A 14,236-nucleotide genomic window follows, 5' to 3' on the forward strand; every position below is an offset into this window, starting at 1 on the left:
AGAAATAGCACTCTCCTACACTGTGATATTGCTGCCTCTCTTGCAGTTTTCTTTGCATAGATTTTAGGGAAATGATCTCCAATCTCTACAAAGAGCACAGATCAAAAGAGAATTGTTATTTTTCCTCTCCACACGGCCAGTTAAAAAGTTTAAGCAGTATAACACTGTGCAGGAGGGGAACATCAATATGGGTTGCAAAGCCCATTTACAGACTGGGATGGTTCTCAAGATGTCATGTTAAAACCTCTATAGCAAGAAATCAGGTGCTTTAAATTCTGGTTTCATGCACATTTCGGGGGGGGGAGATATCACAGCTGTGCTTTCTCTATGGCTTGGTATCAAAGCTGCATTGTCCATGACCAGCATATCTGATCAAATCTCTTACAATATGAGCGTTTGCAATGCCAGAAAGTGAAAGTCTGAAAGTATCTAAGGAAGCAATTTAGAATGAAAACAAACTTGAACTATTGTGAAATCCTGAGTTCACTTCAAAACCTAAAGAGTTTTAGGAGAAGTTTTTAAAAGCTTCAGGTGCCGATCTGGTTTATTAAGAGAGTCTGTCAAACTGTAAAACAAAGAACAAAATAGCTCTTTTAAAAGTAGACCGCTGCTTTCAGCTTTTGTATAGTCACAGTCCAGACAGGCGCTGCCAAAACGATCCGGGGACACTTTCCAGAGAGAAAAGTGGTGCCAGTCTTTCTTATAATCTTTTCAGTCCTTCACCATGATAGCTAAATTGGGAGACAACCAACCTGAAAGAAAAGAACTGCATTAAATCAGCTGTCTTCATTCTTACAAAATGGCTGACAGTCAGCCATTTTGTCCTTTAGATTTGCCTATAGGAAGGCTGCAGTGATTTGATGTTCAAAACGTGTGACTATTTTTTTTAAGCAGGAAGATCAGCAGCAACAAATATTTTTTAAAAGTTACCCAAACTTTTAAAACATTGCACCATCACTGTTTGTATACTGAGTATTTTCTAATCTAGGCTATATTCCTTGGAACTATTTTGTTTAAGGCTCACAGAAGTATCTTAAGCATCATGTGTTTTATTGTGTGTGTGCTCTATTGTAGTACTGGGCTTTTAAAAAAAATTGCTTTCAATTCGATTGCCAAATGCCAAGCTCAATCCTTTATGGCAGGAGTGAGAAACCAAATCACAGAGAAGCAGTGAAGCATCTGTAAAACACTTCAGCCCTTTCTCGCCAACAAAACCAAAACCTCAGATTTTCAAAACTTTATTAAAATGTTGTACATCCACGTTATGCCTTTGTTTAAAAGCAGCTAACAGCCCTAATGTGAAAACCACAATGTTCACAAAATGCATACAGGTGAAAATATCCAGCCATCATTATTCTATATTAAGCAGAAAGGCAGCAAAGATGAGCATACAACAATGTGAGCAGCTGTAAAATAAAGTCTATGTGCTACTATAGAAAACTCCAGTCCAAGAGACAGAAAAATATTACGCCCCTTTTCTGAGCAACAGACAAGAGTCTGGGGGAAGGGGGATGAGTTAGCCTTGCAGCAGGACGCAGCCTGTTTACAGGGATGGGGGGAATTCAATGCAGTTTGCATTTAAATGTGAATCTACACTTTTTGAAACACTATGCAAACTGAAACACTGCCATCCTTCAAAATTCATACTTCTCCGAATTTTGCAGTGTAGTTCTCCAGCCAAGTAATATCTACAGAAAAGCATGTACTAAGGTAAAGCGTGCATTAAAATGCCTCTGTCCATGGAAATAACATACAAAAATGCATTATATTGGGGAAAATATGCATTACAAAAATGTATATATTAGGTGAAATTCGCACTTAAATGCTGATGAATTTCCACGAGGGCTTTAAAAAATGGCAAACTGATGTAGAAATGTGGAAAACTAAAGTTAAGATTGGAAAAATGAGAAATGAAGAGAAACTGAAATTGGCAGATTTGCCCATCCCTATTCTGTGTATAACTTTTTTAAAAAAATGTTTTGAACAGGGAAGAAAAAAACACACGGAATGGCCATGAACAGCCCTGCTTGTGTTTGCTTGTATGTAAATATTTAGCATGGTTGTTAACTTCCGTAATAGAATTCTTCTTCTTTTGCTTCAGCTGTAATTTAAATTGGGAATTAATTTGACATATATAAAAAGGGTTAAAATCAAAAACAATCATTGTAAAGGAATAAATTAACTGAGTTTATTGATTTACAGTGAAATCCTGTACATGTCTACCCAGTTTAACTTTCACTTTCAGAAAAGTGGTTATAAGGTTGTAACTTTAAATATATTGTCAGAACTTCATTGATCACTTTCATCAGCTTTTACTGTACTGTAATTACAAATTTCCATATCACTTTAATCATTTCTGCATTGTGCTTATGATTTTTACCAACTTCATCAGTCATGTACAAACTATTTCTGAATGTAAACACAACACAAATCATAGCTGCAAATTAGATACATTCTGTATACCACTTAGCATCCATTATTTATTTTATTGACTAGTTTCCCTTGCCGAAGAGCCCTAATGGTTTCAAAATGTGAAATTCCATACAAAGTACATTTTTAATCTTTAAACTAAAAGTAGTGATCTTGACAGAAAACCAGCTAACCCCCCTAGCTTTCTAGACATTGTATAGAACATTTCTAAATATTTTAGGTATTGCTAAAATATGAGCAACAATATTTCTTGCTCAATCTGCACATCGTAATTCAAAACTTCTCTTATCTGGAAAAGCATCTTTAGCTGTGATTGTTATCTTCCACGCTGGCTTTTCCTAACCAGATGCCCTCCAGATATTATGGACTACAATTCCCATCAGCCCCAGCCAGCAGCACCATATATGTATGTATGGAAGCATAGATACTTATCGCTGCTGCTGGTCGTAAGCTATTCAGCTCTTTAAAATTTAGTACCTTTACAACAGGTATTCAGAAAGTAGTCATGAAGTGGCTTCTTCTCTAGCACCAGCTTTTTGATGCCATTGGACAGATTCTTTAAAATAGACTCAATTAACTTAGCACTATTACAGTACTGGAGACAATGAACTGTACAGAGATGCTGCAAAATGACATCAAGGTCTTTTCTACTGTTCTTCAGCTTCTCCTTGCATGACACATCATGAAGTCTCATAATTTATTTCAGGACATACACCTATTACTACACAATTTTTTCCTTACAATGCTAGGTCTACTTTTTCTATAAGCAACAATGAAGCCATGGGGCCTGAAAAACCACAACAGTGCTTTTAAAAGTTAAAAAATTGATTTCCCTTGAGGAAAATACTTTTGAGGAAAAGTAGTAGATATTATAAACTGGTTATAGATATAGACCAACAAAAAACTACTGGCACAGAAACATAATCAAATTCTGTTTTCAGAAATGAAAAACAAGAGAGGAAGTGAGTTAAGTTAAATCCTTCCCTGTAGCTTGGCCTAGGTATAATCACATTGCCCAACCATATATAATTGTTTGCAATTCTAGCAATTGATGATACAACATACAAGAATCATAGCAGAGACTTTCCTTTCATACTGCAAACAAACCTTTCCAGCTGGTTCTAGGCACAGTCACATGGTCCTGGCTGTACCGAGTAACATTACACTGATAACACAGTAGCTTAGTTTGGCAACCCAGCCCATTTGCAACACTCGGCACATACCAAAACTACCCACGTCTCCAACTCTGGTTTTATTCCAAACTGGTTTTCTCTGTTTTATTACAGATAGTGCCATGTAGAGATGAAAGAGTTAGGTCCTAACATGGGCGGAGAAATCCAAAAAAGCCACGTCCCAGCCTCTTTGCTTCCCTTTCCTGACAGAAGATGAGTTGGCCAGGCGGCAGCCATTTTGTACGCCTCGAAACAGGGAGAAAAAAAAAGGGAGGGGAGAGGGAGGCTCAGAGATTAGTATGTTTCAAGTTTTTAAAAAAGGAATAATCACAGCTCTTTAGATATATACCTTCCTTTCCTGCTATTTGGGCAGAAGAACTAAGTCTAAAAAGATCAGTTTCTGAGGTTTCTAACACGCTGTTGCTCATGAAGCTTGAATCTGCTGATCTTAAAGGAGAAACACATCTTTCCTAGGACTAGCCTATTGCTGGCACATGTGGAAGCATGACTCAGCTTATACTTCTTCACCAAAAAGGGACACACAGAAAAAAAATCTTCGGGAAAATTCCCAGTAGGAAGAAAGCAGTGTAATGGAAACTACCTGGCAGTGTCAAACTTTCCTGACCTGGTAGTAAGCTGCACAAATATTTCATTAAATGCACAATGACGGTTCCCTCAACATAGGGTCTTGGGCCAGAAGGACAACACAGACTCTAGATAGCTCATCATGCTACCTGGAGGATGGCTTCCAAGGAAAACGCAGCTTTCTTAAAAAAAAGACATAATCTCACATGAATGCCTATTTATGCTGCAGTAGTAGTAATTAATAGTAGTAATTAATGGGTATAACTAAATTGTAGTTTTAAGGCAAGGACTGTATGTCAATTGCTAGCTTATTCTGGAGCTCATCTTCAGCATCTCATTAGAAATACCTATGATTTGATAGTTGCTCTGGCTCAATCCAAAACAGGACCTCAGGAAGTCTGGATAAAGTAATTCTTTCAAACCACTTTATTTAGCTGTTTACTTATTTACTTCTGTGGTAAGACCTTTCCTGAGCCAGAGACAACCTTGTATAGTTATTGATGGATTTATTATAAGTGAGAAGGTGCTCGCTCTGGAAGTAATCTCCAGGTTTCTTCATAGCACAGATTAATTTAGTGTAAGTTATTCAGTAGGGCCAGAAGCCAGACATAAGATATGATGGTCCAGAGTTAGAAATGTTTCAGAATTTGATACTTGGCAGAACGGTGCAGAGTGGTGTTCTAGGGCCAAACATTTAGTGAAAATGATTGGGATGTGGGTTCAAATGTTACTCTGGAAGCAAGCAACTAGGAAGGCAGTCTATAATGCTCTTCCATGGAATGTGTCAATGTGCTCTGGTCCTGCTCGCAGGCTTTCCATAGGCATCTGGTTGGCCACTGTGGGAACAGGATGCTGGACTAGATGGGCCACTGGTTTGATCGAGCAGCCTCTTCTTATGTTCCAAAAAAAAAGAAAGGAGATACAAGAGGGTGGTAGGGGTGCATAATTCAGCTGTTGTACCCTTCTCAGGAGAAGATCATGTAAGAGTGGTCTCTTTTTTGAAAGACCAGTTACACTTAGTTGATAGCATCAGTTATAGGCAAGGACAATGGCTCATCTAGCATACAACAGTGAGTCTAGTCTTAAAAGCAATGTTGTTTAAGAGATGATCAGCCAAACAGCTTTTTCAGCACATCCCAGGAAACTTGCTGAAATCCAACCTAAGCCAAAGTCTGTTCAGTTAATAGCAAGAATCGGGGCAGATCATTTTATAAAAACTTGCGCCTTCTACATAAAGAACAGAAGGGAACTTAGTTCCCTTCAGGGTACATTAAGAAAATAATGGGGAGATTCAAGGTGAATCTATCAAGTATAATTCAATTGTTCTCCAAATGTTATACAGTAGTTCAGGATATGCCACATGGATCATCTTCATATTTTCAATTCCTACAGGAAATAATAATCTCTCTTTGTATATTGCCATGTATGAAAAGCAGCACACTTAACCAGCATTTTTTGTTGCAAGTACATTTACTAGATGGATGGTGGGCATCATTGCATGACTGGTGTACTGGCAGTTGGAAGTGCAGGATTTCTGTGGCTAAGCTTCTTCCTGTTCTCCCAGGTGTAAATGGACATTAGAGACACCCAGTTAGCAAAGTCAAACTTGATTGGGCATTATGATAGGTTGGTCATTCCTGTATGTATGCATGCTGGTCACATACATTTCAGCACCTTAATTGTGTGAATTGCACAGCTTGGGATAGACTGACTGATTCCAAGGCAACACTTCCAATTTTATTTTCATACATATGTATGGGGAATATACATCTATATATCATTTCAACCTAAAGAAGCCCTCTAGATATATCAGAAATGTAATGAAATATTATTAGCATCTTAACACAGCAGCAGCACAGGGACCTACTACAGATCAGTTTGGGTTATAGACCATATCGATAGCATACTGGAAGTCCAACTAGGACTTGAGAGGTCACTCAACAGAACTCTGTCATAAAATCTCCTATACTCAGCACATTTTGAGCAGTTATTCAAGAAGCTATGTGCATAGGTCTGCTAGTATTATAGGCATGAGAATATGCACAAATAAATATGTACCTAAGGGTGCATAAACAAAAGGGAACATTCACGTATCAACGAGAGAAACATACAAATGTTTTTTTCCCCTTTGATAAATGAAGTTTGCAATCTAGGACCTGACCTTTAATTATTATGGCACGTTTCAGGTAAGATATGGGGGTTCAAAGCATAACCACCACTTTGTTACTCAAGTGAAATATTCAGCTTATCACATTTAGTTTAAATTGTGCCACAAGAGGAACATAGAAGAACAAAGAAATGGCAAAGCATTCTAGTGATAAAATGGTACGTTAAATACAGTGAAATAAAATGGTAAGGGAAATACAGTTCTGACAGAAGTACAGACTGAAGATACAAGGAAACTGGAATCTAATATTAACTTTGCCATCAGTTAATAATCACATCAGGATAAAATGTAGGCACCTTACACTACACCACACTGATGAGATAAAATAAGCTCAACTGGCACTGACAGCATGTGAAGTCATGTTCTAACTGCAATCCATATAGACTGCATGAACTGGATTTTTTAAAAAAAAGTAATTAACATAAACCAGGGCAAAGCATCTCAAGCTCCATGTGCAAGATGAAGAAAAATAATTTTATTACTGGTGAGATGTGCAGTTTTGGAACAAATTACATATACTCCATTGAAGATATTGCCTCTGATGAGCTATCTGAAACCCTTGTATCCACAAGTAAATTTCACTACTGCGGTGGAGAGGAGGTGGGTCTCTAGTACACATGGGAAGCAAATGGTCCAATTGATCGTATGTCTCTTAACTGCTGACAGTTATTAAGATTATTATTGGGCTTAATAATCCAAGGGTGGCCTTGCATGGTACCAAAGCTTTCTCCTCTCTCTCAGTGATTTGGGGAAACTGTGATTTTTTGGCACTGTTGCCTCCTCCTGTGGCACAGACAAATTCCTCTAAAGGCTCGCACAGTACTGGTAGGTGCTGGAGCAATGATCACCTCTGTACTCCGCATCCTAAGGGTGGCTCAACCGTCTTAGGCGATCAGTTCTTGACACAATAACCAAATTGCCTTTTACGGTACTAAAAGGTTTATCTGGTAGTTGGGCCTGGACTAGATGGCTCTGCTCTTACTTATTTATTTATTTAATATATATTTATTAAATTTAGTTTCTACCCTTCCTCCCAGAAGGAGCCCAGGGCGACAAACAAAAATACTAAAAACACTCTAAAACATCTTAAAAACAAAAGACTTTAAAACATTAAAACAAAACATCTTTAAAAACACCTTATTTAAAAACAAGCTTTAAAAAGTCTAAAAAAGTAATTCCAACATAGATGCAGAGGAAGGTCTTCAGTGGGCACCAAAAAGATAACAGAGATAAGGGGAGGGAATTCCAAAGGGTAGGTGCCACTACACTAAAGGTCTATTTCCTATGTTGTGCGGAACGGACCTCCTGATAACATGGCATCTGTAGGAGGCCCTCACCTGCAAAGCTCAGTGATCAACTGGGTATATACGAGGTAAGACGATCGTTCAGGTATCCTGGTGCCAAGCTGCATAGGGTTTTACACACCAAAACCAAAACCTTGAACTTGACCCGATACTCAGCATAGCATCCTATTTTCATTGTGTTTACTTCAAGTCAGTATTTGCACTCCTCCAGCTAAAGTGAATTAACAGAACTGGGCTGGCTAAGCATGGTCAAGGATGCTTTAGGTACAGGATTTCCTGTTCTGTCGCAAAATGTGAAAGAGATTATCAATGGTGCATAGGAAGCTGCGTTATACCAAGTCAGACCATCTAGCTCAGTATTGTCTATACTGACTGGCAGCAGCTCTCCAGGGTTTTATTTATTTACTGCATTTGTATACCACCCCATAGCCGAAGCTCTCTGGCAGATTTAGGCAGAGTCTCTCTCAGCCCTACATGGAGACACCAGGGATTAACCAGGGACCTTCTATGTGCCAAGCAGATGCTCTACCACTGAGCTATGGCCGTTCTGCTACTCCTTTATACCTCTACGATTAGAAAAAAAATCCATATTTTTATGCATTGTGAATATAATGAAAGTATGCAGAAATGATAAAAGACCTATGAAGAATGATAGAAGGGCCATAAAGAATGAAGTCTTGAGAGTCTAAAATTAGGGGTGCACAAGAAAATGTTTGTTTTCTTACTTCATTTTCTTCATTAAGCCATGTTTTCATTTCATTATTAATTCGTTAAAATCACATTTGTTTCATACGTTATTCATTGTACTCACATTTAGTTCATTATTTTATTTGTTTTCATTGGCTTGTTTTCCTTTTTTAAAACAATTATTTTTGACACCTGTGCTAATTTCTAGGGCTGTTCCTGATGGCCAGTATTTTATTTACCTAGAATCCCCTGGATATTTAATTGTTCTGGGACATTCTGGTAAAAAGATAGCAACTGCTCCAAAAAAAAAAGTGCTGCCCCATTGACAGCTGGCATCCCCGCAGAACGACCTGGAATTATACATCTGGGACATTTTGAATAAATGCAATGCCAGCAGCTGAAAAGGGCTCCATTGCCACCAAGAGAAAGAAATGTAAGCCATCCCTCCCACCACAACTGGCAGCGCTGGGCACAAACTAGTTTGAATGGGAGTCCTATGTATACCCATTTGTTCTTTTTATTCATTTCAGAATGAAGGAAAATTGAACCAAACTGACTTAACATTTTCATTCACTCTGAAACAAATGCACACCCCTATGAAATGTGCCCCTATCATAGCTGTGCCTTGTCCACCTCCCTCTTTCCAGACGTCAGAGTTAAAGTATCTAGACTATTCAGATAAGTTCAGCAAGCATCTTAGGTACTGACTGGTGTTACGTTAACAGACGCATGCAGAGATCTGGTAAGGGTGTGCATGTGGAGGTTAAGCTAAGTTAACAAGGGAACCCAAGCTAATTATATGTAGGGTGACAACAAAACATACACATTTGTGGCATCTAAATGCTAATTTGTGCATTCTAGGATGGAAGGAAATGTATGTTTTGCAGTTAATGTTTCAAAATAATTTTAAAGTGGCATGTTATCAGGTCAAATGGATGCGACTCACTTAGGTGTTAGCATATCTTTTTTCTTACAATGGCCAACCAGATGCTAATGGGAAGTATATGCAAAACTAAATATATGTAATCCAACTTTTCATAGATGTATACTTACTTGGTCAACAATTCTGGGGTCACTAAGATCACATCCACACCATACATTTAAAGCACGTTTATGCTGCTTTTAACAGTCATGGCTTCTCCCAAAGAATCCTGGGAACTGTAGTTCTGTGAGGGGTCTCCTAACAACTCTCAGCAACCTTAACAAACTAGTTTCCAAGACTGGGGGAAGCTGTGACTGTTAAAGTGGTATAAGAGTGCTTTAAAATGTACAGTGTGGATGTGACCTAAAACAAAAACAAGTCTACCTATTTTTCTCTTGTCACCTATAGGAAAGTATGAAAAATGTCCAAAGAAACAGAAACTTTGAAACTTCACTGGGTAAAAGGTCTATGATTGGGCAGTACCATGTGTATGAGCTCAAGTCAGGGGAAAATGCATCTTGGTGCTATCCATAAAATAGGTGGATTTGTGGCAAGAAAAGGATCTGTTTAATGTCATCAACCAAAAGATGTTCATCAGCAACCATGTCACTCAATAGTTAATTTTATTTATTTTAAACAAAATTTATGTACCGCTCGATTGTAAAAAGCTTTTAAAGCAGCTTACAAAGTCACAAGGTGGAAACATCGTACGGCCTGTGTTAGCCTAGCCTGCATTTTTAAAGAGATGAAAACTTCTGCATTTTTACAGTCCTGTGAGCTATGCTGCATTCATTTATCACAGAGGTTATCAGAAGTTCACAGAAGTCAATGGAGACAACTTCGTATGGGCATAAGGTGAGATTGGGAAGAAAATAAAGCAAAGATGTGAACTATGATGAATTTTGCTTCCCATAAAGGAAACTGGGCTCAAAGCACAATGTTGTCAATAAGAATATAACCACCAGCCTTTGATCTATGAGCTACTTTGGGTTTTGTCCTAGAAGGTCAACCAGAAGGGTTGCACAATTTAGAGATCACCTTATCTCTGGCAGGATCTCTAACTATAACTTCATGGGTCAGGGACAGAGAGTCCAAAAGACCCATCGTTATTAGTGCTAGAGCCTTAGCTTATGACAATGTATAGCTAAAGCTAACTAGTTTTATACTCTGGATTGTGTGTAGAGCGTTAAGTTTGGAGCAAGGAGTGCAAGCATTTATGTAAAACTTGGGAGTCACGAGTTTCTAGGAATCAAGATGGACAGATGAAGACTGGAGTGCACTAGTGAGAGGACCTATCTCCTCCTCTAGCTGGTGTGCTCTCTCTTTGTTCCCATCCCCTCCATGATGCCCCTTTCCAGGCAATACTTAATTAAGGTATGACTTCCAACCAGGAAGTCATACCCTTTTCTCTAGTGAGCAAGTACCAGTTGAGACCACTCAGTTGGGAGAGAAAGACATTCTGCACATGGCCATCTTGATTACTACTATGGATCTTCCAGAGCCGGGTTGGAGCATTAAATGACGTTCTTGAACTGTGCCTAAGAAAGTCGTGGCTTGAATTAAGTCCTGCTTCTGTGGATTGCTATTGGGAGATATGGAGGAAAGAACAGGTAAAAGGGAAGTAGAAATGATTTAAGATGAAGGCAGCTGAGGACTAGGGAAGAAATTATTCAGTGGACTTGAGGCTAAAAGAGAAATGGGGAAGAGGGATTTATGCATGGCATGTAGAACAAAAAAGTTCTGGAGAAAAATAAGGACTAGTAACATGTATTTGGGGGTAGGGAGGAAATGACAAGAAAGAATTGTGTTGGGAAAGGATATAAGAGAAGGCAGCAGCAGCAGCTACAGCCAAGTCCAACACATAGCAGGACACATGAGAGGTGTATAACCAGATTCCTGCCCTCTTCTGCAAGCTGGGGCCAGTCATCAAACCCAGTTTTTAAGTTGCAGGTGACACCTGGATTTTTGCATCTCTGATTTAGAGCACCTTCAAGAAAAAAACAGAGCAACCAATTTTTTAAAGCTAGTGAAGGATTCAGATCTGCACGGCTGAACGTTAAAGATTGTGCAAAACTTCAAAGGAAGCTCAAAATGCAAATTCTTCCCGCTCAAAACATCTGACCATTTTGAGCTGTGTCCAGCTCCTTTTCAGCTGCTCCCAACTAGAAATGGGTGGGGGCATATCTCACTGCTGCTGCCCTGTTCTCTCCAACAGCCTGCCTCACCTTCCCCAAGCGATTTGATCAAACAGGTTTTTTTGAGTGTTGCTTTGGAATGCTCAGAAAAAACCTTCAAGGCTTTTCAAGCATTTGACGGGAATGCTAAAAGATGGCAACTAATAACTGGGGCAAGTTGGAGTGGGCTCATACATCACAATAGAATATATTCAGTGGAGAGGAACTGCAAAAAATATGAATAACTGGAATATAGATGTTTAAACTGAACCTTTCTAGTGATGCTGAATCACGTGCCTTGCTTCCAGTTGGTTATATGCACGTTCATTACTTTTGCCTGAAAAGGTCATTATGCAATATTTTTATACATTCACACTGATCATGTTAGTATGATTTACATTACTTTAGCATGATTCTAAAGCTTTCATGTAAATATATTCCAGGCCTTAAAGAGAGTTAGAATAGGATGCCATAGGGATGGTGTGTGCATTGTGAGGAGTTGGGGCTGATGGGAGTTGTAGTCCATAACATCTGGAGAGTATCAGGTTGGGAAAGGCTGATTGAAAATGTGTTATGCTATCCTGGGCTTATTTGATTGGGAAGAATGGATATATACATGGCTATATTTAAATAAATAGTAAAATAACAGAGTGAGCACATTTATATTGGGACAGATGGACTTGTGTTAACACTTACGCATGGCAAGAGTAGTGAATTGGGTCCTCTGGCCAATTTACTGTTGAGGAAGTCGAAACACGTGCTAGCTCTTGCTTCTGCTGAGAAGGAGGCAGCAATCAAGGTATAAAATGATGGTGGGTTTATTACAAAGGAGCAAGTTATACCCCTGTAATAGGAATCTAGGTTCACAAAAGAAAATAATATTGATCTCAATTTCCCAATCTAGATGTCTTAAACTCTTTTTAAAAATAACTCTGAAGCAATCAACATGAGAACAGAACTAAAAATCCTAACATAATAAGTACAGAGAATTCTAGGTGTCCTTACTTTTAATCACCTCATTCTGTTAGCTCACAAGAAGTTCTTATACACAGCCCACTGGGTTATAAACACTGTATGTAGAGGACAAGGGATTTTCTTGTACATCAGTTCTTAGCAAGTTGGCAACAGAGGAGGAGATGGTTCCACATGTTGTAAAGGGGGGGTTCTCTTCAAATTAGGTAAGCTCTCTTTCTGCAAGGGGGCAAGGCTATCCTCAGTGCCAGAAGTCTGTCTCTATGGCAATGGGGAGCAGAGTATCTAGATAAACTAAAATTTGGTACAAGGCCCAGTTCTCAGAGAGCTTGAGAAGTCATGTCTGGCATTCAATAAGAGCTCTAGTTGAAGCTATGGCACTCCAGGGTCACACAGGGTTGTGGCTTTGCAGTCAACATTTGCATTTAGCATGCCATGCTAACATTTCTGTTTATTGTTCCAGGGGTAGGGGCAGGGCTAGGGAAGGGATTGCCACCCATTTTGGGGGCTTTGTTAATAACAAAACATTTAGAAGGAAGCAGTTGTCTGTAGGAAGAATCTGTTACTCTTGGGGAAACAATATTCTTTTGTTTTAGACAACAGGGACCTAAATTAAGCCTGACGTAAAGAGGCCAGATTTACAGACACTAAGTACAGCCCCTAAACTCCATTCCATCAGTGTAAGTCAGGAGGGACTCAGCGTGCTGTGGTGGAGTTCATCAAAGTTTATGCCAGTGACATGTGAAGGGAGAAGCTACCCTTAAGAAAGGACAAGCCTTTAAAATGACATGAGGTGGGCACTATCAAAAAGCATCCACTTTACTCTTTCCAAATGCCTCCATGATGCATCTAGATTTGTCCCAATAAAGATCAAGTGATGATGTCACTCTCCAAAACCTGAAGCATGCCAGAAATCTACCAAACGCACACCACCCACCCTTCCCAAATCCAAAATGTGCGTCAAAGCCAAAACAAAAGACAAATTAGAAATTTGGTATTTAAATGATAAATACAGAACAGCTTGTAAATGGTTAACATTTTACAAAATACCAAGATGAGGATTAACATGGCTGAACTCTCCCTTCTTGAAGGCTGCATGTAAAATCCCACAAATTATTTCCCGAAGGGAATATTTATTCCCCTGATTTTCGGTCACTCCAGCTCTGCCAAAAGCCATGTCTTCAACGAGGGACATTTCTTGCCACGTCTTTCAACACTGCAAAGCCATACTATATCAGCTAGGGCTGCCATGTTGAATTGCACGTCTGACATGATCCAACTTTTCCCTCTCCTGCTTAGGGTGGCAAAAATCCAAAAAACTGAAAACACCCAGCCTCCCAATACCCATAATCAGAGTATTTTCAAAACTAGAAGGAAAAAACCAACAACTTTATCTATGGCTGGGCAGGGGAAATAATAAAATCCACCATCAGGTTTATCTTTAAAAAAAAAAGGAAATCGTATGTTTTAGCGCCACAAAAAGCAGGGGGGTTGCGGCAGGGAAGAGAAGATGTAGCAGTAGCAAGTGCTAGAACATTTGGACAAATAAAAATGGCATTTTCAAACATTTTTAAAATAGCTACATTTGATTTCGTACCAGAAAGAGATGTGCCGTGAAGGAGAAGGATTTTGTTGCTCTGTAGCCGCTGTCTTTAGTTCTGATTATCCGGACAATCATCAGGAATGGTTTCTTTTTTTTGAAAAAAGGCCAGTTTGAGTGAGACAGCTCCCCCCCTTGCGTTCCCTTTTCCTTCTCATAGCAGCTCAGCACCAAGAAATGGGCGGTGCCTGCATGCCAGGCTTCATCCGAATGAGACGCCAAG

The 14,236-nt window shown here is 39.1% G+C and overlaps 1 protein-coding gene across 7 annotated transcripts in view; it reads right to left on the reverse strand.

Moving 5' to 3' along the window:
* Positions 1-515: 515 nt before the first annotated feature.
* The window catches only part of MTCH1 (mitochondrial carrier 1), a 48,024-nt gene continuing 34,303 nt past the window's right edge, over positions 516-14,236 (reverse strand). The window contains exons 15-18 of one of the 7 annotated variants that reach the window (XR_009763504.1): positions 14,011-14,103; positions 12,138-12,298; positions 3,654-3,805; positions 516-752 (exon numbers count right to left, since the gene is read on the reverse strand). The gene's annotated coding sequence lies outside the window, so the exon portion shown is untranslated. The remainder of the gene's footprint in view (positions 753-3,653; positions 3,806-12,137; positions 12,299-14,010; positions 14,104-14,236) is intronic. The other 6 variants (XR_009763508.1, XR_009763507.1, XR_009763503.1 and 3 more) reach the window with 6 other exon arrangements.

The sequence above is a fragment of the Rhineura floridana genome, chromosome 6 (assembly GCF_030035675.1).
Source record: "Rhineura floridana isolate rRhiFlo1 chromosome 6, rRhiFlo1.hap2, whole genome shotgun sequence".
Lineage (NCBI taxonomy): Eukaryota > Metazoa > Chordata > Lepidosauria > Squamata > Rhineuridae > Rhineura > Rhineura floridana.